The sequence below is a fragment of the Labrus mixtus genome, chromosome 17, assembly GCF_963584025.1.
Source record: "Labrus mixtus chromosome 17, fLabMix1.1, whole genome shotgun sequence".
Lineage (NCBI taxonomy): Eukaryota > Metazoa > Chordata > Actinopteri > Labriformes > Labridae > Labrus > Labrus mixtus.
Window position 1 is genome coordinate 15,574,616 of NC_083628.1, and position 9,954 is coordinate 15,584,569.

Sequence of the window (9,954 nt, forward strand, 5' to 3'; positions counted from 1 at the left end):
AAGGTGGATATTACTTTTGACTAATCAACATAGCTGTCAGGGAGTTTTTTAAAGTGAATTGAGACATTCAAAGATGCAGCAGTGTCGTTCTTTTCCATCACTGCGACTATAGGGAGACAGGAGGTTTATACACTGTGTGCCAAAAGGGATAGAGTAGCATGCGATTAACCACGATTTAAAAAACAGGAATACATTCATTTCAGACCTTAATTAATCATGATTAACTAGTTAATTGATTTTCATCCATTGACATGAAGGTGACATTTTTTAGATTGAATGAGAGTTTATCAGATTATAGACTGTACACTGGCCTATGGGAACAGCATGTCACTCAACAAATTATTTCCGAACATCCTCCTCTGTTTATATTCATCAGTATAATTCATCGTACAAATGATCTGAATCGTTATCCTTGCACAGAAAAAAACAATTTTAGGATTTTAAAAGGTTGGAGCATGTTAATGATGTGGGTGATAGTAAGACAGCTCATCTTTCGAGGTGTTTGTGCAAAGCTAATGAAGGTGATGATCTATATCCCAACAGAAATCTCTCCCTTTCTGAATAATGTCTCTCTCATTTCTGAAAGCACAGAGGACTTTTGTAGAATTTATGAGGTACACCAACTTCTTGGAAAAGCTGCTTAAAACCACCAGTGGGTTATGCTTTACTAAATCTAAGAGCTGACATTTTGAAGGTCTGACCCCTTCTGAAGGGTACATTTATCTTCACAAAAGCATCACACACTATTGTGGGGCCCTCTGCTTTTTGTCAGGTACAGAAATAATGGAAGACTGATAAAAATGCAGCTTTTCTAAAAGCCTACTTTCTAAAGGAGCAATATGTAAGATATCTAGTAAATTAAATCATATTGACCTGACTATGTCATCAGACATTAAGGAAAAATGCTATGTTGAAGTGCTGGCTTTACTGAAAACAATGCAGCAGCCAGTATGCCGTCCTAGGTTTGGAGTCTAGTATGGAATGTAGGGGGGAGGTTTGAAGGCACACCTACATGGTGGTTTGGACACTTGTTGGTTTGCCCTTTGCCTGGCAAAGGGAACTGGTTCAGATACTGATTCTACCCAACCTAAAAGCCTCTGCATTTTTCTAATAAGCTCCCAGCCAGAGACCTTTTAAAAAAAGGAGAGAGGTTAGAACGCAGAAAGGTTTCAACACGGATGCAGAGCTGGCTAAACAATGAAGCTTGTGTTTTGGTGACATGGCAACCTGTGTTTGCATCAACTCTAGGGAGTGGAGTGTGGGGGGGAGACATCTCTTTCCAATGTTTTGAAGTTGGACTGCAGTACCCAATTTAAAAACTAGGAGTTACATATTGCTATTCTCAGCTTACAATTTGCCAGTACTGGTTTTCCTGCGCGACTGATAATTTATAGAAAGTGCTATAATTTATTATTTACAGATACCTAGATTTAATCAACCTACCAGCAAGCACTTGGCAAAAATGGTTAAGGACAAATCCATTGATAGGTAGAAACAATTACATGCAATGGAATGGCAGGTGATGGAAGTAAAATCACCGCCCACACATGGCAGAAGTTCAGGTCCAGAGTACAGAAATATCAGGTCCAAGCAAACATCCAAAAGCAGCCAGAGGTTGAGTAAAAAAAAAAGAAATTCACAAAAATCTATCACTTAGCTGTGTCCCAGGGACTGCATCCTGCAAAGGGCAAAGGGGACTCTGATAATTCCTTTCCCCAGGTATATGAAGGAAGCAACCTATGCATTCTTCGTGGCCCAACATATCCAGAGATTCATGGTTCGCCCAATGGAAACATGATGTTGGACTTCCAAGTTGCTGTCGATAACACTTTGAAATGTAAGTAATTGGTTTCAACTCGATTCAAATGTTTAAAAAAATGGCTTTTACACTTTAAATTATCTGTAAAAAAAAAAGTTGAGTTACGTGATATTGGCTATGTCAGCTAGCGCTGGTGCTGCTGTCAAGGTTGCTAGGCAACAGGAGCAGTGCTCAGAAATGAAAGTGTAGGGCTGAAACAGATGATGACGCAAACAGGAAATCCTCCTTAGACCAGAGTGTCTCATTTGAGTTGGTGCTGAGTGGTCTGCAGACTATGAGGGCTGGGTCCTTCATTGATGCTACCCCTGAATTAGACACAGCTAATGATAGGTAGCCATCTTTTATTTGGGCTGAGAAAGTAGGAAAGAAAGAGAGTATAGGAAATAAATAGCAGACATAAGATTTATAAGGCATAATAGCACAATGTTCGTTCTATTGCTAGATAGGATCATGTGTTAAAAAAGTGTGGAACTCTTGCTGGAAGAGTGTTTGTCATTGAAGACACTGGGAGCACTTTAAGAGGAGCTCTGTGCTCCCCCGAAACACTGAACAATCAAGAAATTGCAGGAGAGTGAATACTGAAGGCATACTTGAGGCATGTATGTGGGAAATGATTTGTGGCTCAAGAGCAAAAACTCTTCATCTGGGGACAGTCTGGAATATTCATCCCTGAATTCGACTAGCTCTGGTGAAATTATGGAGGACCTGGAGTCCCTTGAACCATCAAAAATAGTAAGACCTTTTTTGAAAATCTACAAGTGGAGCGGCTTCTTGTGCATGTCCTTGAGCTGGACTTCAGGAAACACACACAAAGCCATTTTGACAAAAGGATAAGAGGAGCTTTATGAGCAAAACAACATATGGGAAAAGGGGAAGGGATATTGACTTTTAAAAAAAGCTCTTTCAAATATGGTTCATGCATGTCACAAAAAAAAAAAAAAAATCTACAAGACAAAGGAGCCAATCAAATCTCTAGGGGGCCTTTTAATAGCCAGAAATATAATGTCTTTGTTCATCATTTATTCCCACAAGCCGCCAGAAACAAACACTCATGTCCATCAAATACACGCAAACACATAAAACAAGCAGAATTTATAAGCCGCACTCCGGGGAGAAGAGGATGGGGCAGAGAAAAAGCATTATTTATTCATCAGGCCAAATGGAATTGCAAAATGAGGAGCTGAGTGGATGACCAGTCAGTGCCCCAAAAAGTTCTAATGTCTCATCAAATAAACTAAGATGTTTAAGGCTTAAAAACAACAAGCTGTTGGATAGACAGCGGAAAGACCGCAGGGCTGTGTGCACTCAAGCAGCACAGAAACGCAGCACTTTGTTTACTTGCACTCTGATGATTCCATTAATGTTAATTTAAAGGAGCAACCAAAAGAGAAAAATTTAATATTTTTAGAAAGTCCAAAGCAGGGCACATGTATCTGAACTGTGTAGATATGAATAAATAATGAGGGGAAAAAAGGTTGTGACAGGTTATTATAGGGTGCATGGGAGGAATCTTTAACACAGGACTGACAGATTTCTAAACTGAACATCATACCAGTAATAAGGCCTGCAGTCGTTTGGAGAGTTCTTCACATCTCCAATATTATATTAATACGTTATAAGGTACAAGGTTAAAACATGATTGTAATTTATTCATGTGTGACTGTAAAACCATGAATCGTGAACTGAAAATTACTAAACCACATTGCTGAAAGACACATACAGCTCTACTTCTTCAGAAGTTGGAACATTGTGTGTTGAGTGTAAATAAAAGCACAGTGTGATGGTTATAAACCCATTGGAACCCAATATTTAATAAAAAAAAAATAAGCACAAAGACACCATATAAAATGTTGAAACTGAGACATTTTTTGGGAGAATTATATTCCCGTTTCAAGGTTGATGCCAGCAACACAAAAGTTGGGTTCTCAATGAGAAGACCAATTGTTAACATTTTAAAAGAGGATGCCATTCTTGCTTTGCGAGGGATTTAAGCTGCTCAACATTTTGGTGTCTCCTTTGTTGTATTATGTGTTTCAAATTGTGGGGGGGTTTACTGTCCCCCCCCCCCCCCAGCCTCGTTCACACTCATCCCAAATCCACATCATCCAACGCTATTAATTATGATCTTATGTACATAATATTCACTCTCTTAAAGTATCAGAGATGATCTCTTAACCGTTTGTTGAGATTTTGTCATTTAAAATTCTGAAACTCTTTGGGTGTGAAGTAGGCAGGGTTAGTTCAGAGATGAATAACGTAATTAAGTTCAAACCAATAAAAAAAGACCTGCTCCTGCCTCCTACTGCCTTCATGAGTCTGAGTCAACTCCTCACTGTGTCGCCTTTTGTGATTAGTTGCCTAACTACTTACTGCCTTTACTCAAATCTATCTAATCTATCAATTTGATCTCTTTCCCTCCCCGTCTCTCTCTCCCTCTGCTCCTTCATGCTCCTTCATCCTGGTGAAGCTGGCAGCTTTTCATGCTGTGGTTTTGGAGAAACAGAGAGCTGTGTTCTGACTCTGTGGTGGAGTCGTGGAAAGACCGGTTAACCAGTGTTGCCCGGAAAAAAACTGTGTGCAGGGGGCTTTAACTCATACAGTATGCATCAACGCATGATTGAGAATATACTAAAAGATTGATTATGTGTAATCAACCTGTCAATTTTTAATACAAGCAACATAAGACTTAAACAGCCAGCGACATTTACAGCTGGGGAGATTGGACTGATTTTCAACTGTTCATCACCTCACTCCACCAGTGAAAGGAGCAATATGTAACTCTGACACGCTGTGTTTAAAATGGTCAGGCCTACAGCAGTCCAAATTCAAAACATTGAAAAGGGAGCTGTCTCCCCCCCCCAGCACCCTCCTCCATAGAGTCGAGGCGCACACAGGTTGTCGCAAACAATGAAAGCTTCCGTGTTTAGCCAGCACTGCATCAGTCTTGAAACCTTTCTGTGTTCTAACCTCTCAATTTTTCAAATGCATCTCCAATATTTATCCTAGTTTTACCACGTTTCTGCTCGTGGAGCTTATTAGAAAATGCAGAGGCTTTTTAGGTCGGGTAGAATCAATTGTATCTCAACCAGTTCGCTTGCCCGCTTCCATCGCTGCAACACCTGTTGGTTTGCTGTTTGCCTGGCGGGTGGTCGAAACAAATACAGACCATTTCACACTGAAATCAAAACTTAGGAGGAGGACATACTGGCTTTGTTGACAGAGAAGCCAGAATGTCAATATAGCATGTTTCCTGGTGTTTCTGATGATATAGTTAGGTCATTTTTAATTTATATTGCTCCGTTTAGAGTTTAATTTAGCTTTGATGTTAAATGTATAGGCACAGGCTTAAAGCTGAAATTTTTTTAAAGCTAATTTAAAATGCAAACTAAAGAAGAGCTGAATAGTAATTGCATAAATGTCTGAAATTAATACACTTTTAAGATGACCATGAATTGACTATATTCTCATTTGTATATAATAATTGACTTTTTTTTATTTATACCAGCTTTGCAGGTTGGCTGATATTTACCTAGCTTTCACTTTCTACCAAGGATGCCTGTTTTAGAATTCTCCAGCCTGACTCTCAGCCCACACGGCTGTCCAGTTCGAGTTCTCATAAAAGTAACACGGACGTATGGCGTCTTTCACTGTCCCTTTATCAGATACAGTACAGTGGATCCCAACATTGCATTCCGAACACATGCATGCATAGGAGCAGCATCTCTTCTCTTCTCCTGCATTTATTTATCAACCGTACTAAACATTAATGAAGTTAGCTAAATTCAGTGAAATTTACCAAACCATCTCCTGCCTGCTTTTACACTAATGTTAATATGGCTTATGGGCAACTTCCACTCTCCAGGTACAGCGATAGTATCAGAATCACAATCGGGCAATGTTACAATAACATCTGTGTAATCACAGTTATCAGACTTTCTTTCTGTAGTTTCTTTACCGTCAGCATTATTTGTGTCATCAAAACGGCAGTAGCATCAGGCCATTAGCCTTACGGAAACACTGTAAGAATTTAGTTTGAGATTGCTTTGTTGTTCTTAAGTGATCGTACACATCAATGTTAGCTAATTTTAAACTTTCGACACTAGTACTAGCTAACTGTTGAGCAAAATAAATGACAGCAAAGCAACTGTGCGGTTTTATTGTAATAAGGTAACATCATGTCACAGTTGATGAAAGCCCACATGGTCCAAGAGTGCGCACTTTGTAACACAGAAAGAGCACACAAGGTGAATTTTACGACTGAAAGTGTGTTGTTGAGTATCCTTGTGTTTTTTGAAGTGGGTAGACAGATATCTGGGACTTTTTCTAGTAGGTATACCTGAGCATCACAAAGACTACACCACTAGTGAAAATTGGGGACTTTAAGATAATCCCCCAGGGTCTTTTACTATGAAGCTGTGCTGTTGAAATATGTGCAAATTGGGGTTTGTAATTTTCTTGCTGAAATAAGAAACCTTACCACCACCCAACAAACACAAGTATCATCCTTCCCTTGTATATGGAGCGCCTTCTCTACCAACTGAGCTAAAACACTTGTTCTTTTTTCAGAGCAGAGAGCCCTGTAATTAGCCAGTAATTAGCAGATATTCATTGGGAAGCAGGTGAAAAAAGCTCTAATATTCATCTACTCTGCCATCACTACAGAGACTCCCAATAGCCTTGTGTAAATCTGTACTTTCTGTTCACAGCTTCATAATCCACAGAGTTATAATCCATGCCCACTGATTTGCAATCCATTGGTACGATTTTGTAAACAGCTGGAACAGATTTGTGAACTATGGGAACAGATTTGTAACCTGTGGGCAACAAATGGATCATTTCATCGTCGTCTCTCAACCGGAAGGTCAAAGGTTTGATCCCCAGCTGCTGCTGCAACATGTCCGATGTGTCCTTGGGCAAGACACTTGACCCTGACTTGCTCCTTCTGCTTTGTCGGCGGCGTATGAATGCCAATGAGTGGGATTAGTTACTTCTGATGGTCTCACTACACAGAAGACTCTGCCATCAGTGTGTGAATGGGTAGGTGTGACCTGCGGTGTAAAAGCGCTTTGAGTAGTCAGAAGACTAGAAAAGAGCTATACAAGCTCAAGTCCATTCACAATTTGTATTTGTCAGTAAGTGTCTTTTAATCTTTATTTAATTCATCAATATAACATGACTGCATTTCACACATCAGAAGTTCGCAGAAGGGGCTGAATGATTAATTGTTTGTATGGAAGAAGGCAGGTTCTTGCTGGTTCATGTTTATGTTTCATGAAGAAGATGTCCACAGTGACTCTTCCCTGACAACAAAGAGTCCTTTCTTAAGGCAGTTTATTATATTTAAGGACAATGCTATTATCCTTCCAAGGATTTCACACATCTGACTCTCACAGATTTGGACAAGGACACTGGCAGTCATTGTAGTACAGTCCCGTACTCCTTTTCTTCCATTATGACCATTTGTTAAACTGCCTGAGGACATGTCAAGCCTTTTACACGGCCTGCAAAACTGTCAGAGCTGAAACATTTGGCATTGTAAACTCCTCCAAGTAAGTAATGGGCAAGGCCTTATGGGCACTCCTTAAAAACAATCTCCTAAGTATCTCATTCTATTTCCTTTCATGCCCTCCGTTAAGTATTTCACTCTCTCTCTCTCTCTCTCTCTCTCTCTCTCTCTCTCTCTCTCTCTCTCTCTCTCTCATTGTGTCACTTTCACACCCTTTCTGTTTTCAAAACTACCCCTCATTTTTGGGAAATTGTGCAGCTATTTCATGGGTTATAGCTTTAGTATTTGGTTAAATCTCCACTCCCTGCACCCTGCACTGATAAGAGAAAATGCACCTTCTTGAATCGCCCTCTCTTAACACTACAATGTCCAAACCTGGGCACCGCAGAGAGCCGAGGGCTGGTAATTAAGCATTGAAGCTATTAACCCCACTGTTTTTACTGTTGCTTGCTTATATTAGGAACCGTAGTTTGGACTCTTTAGGGTGTTTTCATGCCCTAATTCTGTCTGTGCCATGGAAAGTTGGAAAGCACAAATTTAAAGCAAGTCTCCAAGGTGACCATGAAGGGCTCCAAAACAAATAATGGACTCCTTAAAAACGCAGGATTTTGTTTTCCTTTCCTTACAATGTTGCAATTTACATTTAAGATTCCTTGAAGTGGATTCTCCTTTACCAAATGTCACCCAGAAAAATTCACAACAATTATTTGTTTTCATCCAAGTACTTGCACTTTATAAGAGTAGCAGAATACATTCGGCTGTTGAATAGTATGTAACCTTGTAGCACTTAATATGCAAACAATATGCAAATCAGATAGGATTCATCTTGTCTTTGAACTGTTCTACTTGCTAAACACCAGTCACTCGTGTGTTTTTTTTATTTTTATTATTGTTTTGCAGGCGAGACGCAGCAGGGCCTTCAAAGGCAGGGTACACTGACAAATACAAATTGTGGAAATGACAAGGGGCGATGGAAATGCAGGATGTGTGAAGAAGAGCAGATGAAAGGGGAATGTAGAGAAGACGAAGAAGGAGGGCAGGGCGACTGGACCAGTGCTTCCATGATGCATTGCTTGTCTGCGTCCCCTATGGTTATCTGTCAGAGTCACAGCACTGTTGAACTGCGAGCAATGCTAACTAGCCCTGCCTGCGCTGACACTTATCATCAGTGAAGAATGGGTGCTTAATAGACCACCCAACACTGGATGTATACAAACACCCAGGGAAGCAAGTAATATGAACTGCAACAAAGTGTAAACACATTTATTAACAGGCTGTGGAATAACTTGTAACATCTGTATAGTGTTTCATAACATGTAGTCATTTTCACATGCTCTGTGTCGCTATAGACATTGAGAATGAAAACAGCTCTGTGTGAAAAGATGCACGTGGCTTCAACTACAACTTCAATTTTATTGTCCCCAAGTGGAGAATGTGTCTTTTCAGCCAGATAAACACAAAACACACACAGAAAACAAAACAAAAAAATAAGTCTAGAATCCACATTTGCCTGTCCTACTAAAATAAAACAGGGGTGATTGTAGACTGTGATCTTAAATCGCATCAGCCATTTTAAGCAGGTTGCAAAAATAGAAAATAAGAATCTTAGAAATGTTACCAAAATTTTAACCCAGATAGATTTTGGATAACTGATCGATGCTTTTATTGACAGCCACTTAGATTATTGCAACTCTCTTTTTACGAGTCCCCCAAGAAGTCTCTGAGACCATGAGTTAATTGCTGTAAGGGTCACATCAAGGTTTTTAACCAATACAAAGGAAGGACATTATAAACATCATAAACCCCATCTGCTCTCATCGCTGCACTCAACTGTTTCTCTACGAATTGATTTTAAAGTCCTTTTAAGAAGTCTTTAAATGTTTTATCAGCTCCTCAAATACAGGCTGCCTTTCATTTTACAACCCAACTGGACCTCTGAGGACTTCACTGCTTTTCTTTTAGAAGTTTCCAAGAATTTCCCTTGAAAATACTGGTGAGGCTGCTTTAAGTTTTTATGGCCCGAAATTGTGGAGGACCCTCCCTCTGGATCTTCAGACAGTGAACTAAAAGAATATGAAGACCTTTCTTTTTCATTTAACCTTTAATAAGGGTTACCAATCATTTATTATTGATTTTTATCTGTAATCAAACTAATATTGTTTTGTTTGCTTAAATTTAGTTTTCACTAATCCCTATTTTTAATTTCCTTTTTCTATTTTTAGTCAATTTTTTTTCTTTTTTTTTCTTGTTTGAATATAATTTGAGCAAAATTTAAAATACGAGCTGGGGATGTTGACACGCCCCCTCCTCTTCACTCCCAACGCGACCGTCGTGAAGAAAGCTTGTGTTTTAATTGACAGCATACAGATAACTTTTTAGATTTCTGTTTAAATATTGTAAATATGTGGGTGTAGAGGAGATAAGCCTTTTCTTTTGATCCCTCCTTTATGTTCTTCTGTTAAATAGTTTGGTAAGATGACTGTATTTTCTTTTCTTTATTTAAGATAGTTTGGGTTTTGATAAAGATGTTTCGTTTATTATTTCGGTCTGTGCTTCCCCTGAAGTCTGAGTATTGGTTTTTTTCCTGAAAAAATGAGTGAATTATTAATGATTAGTAACAGTACTCTCT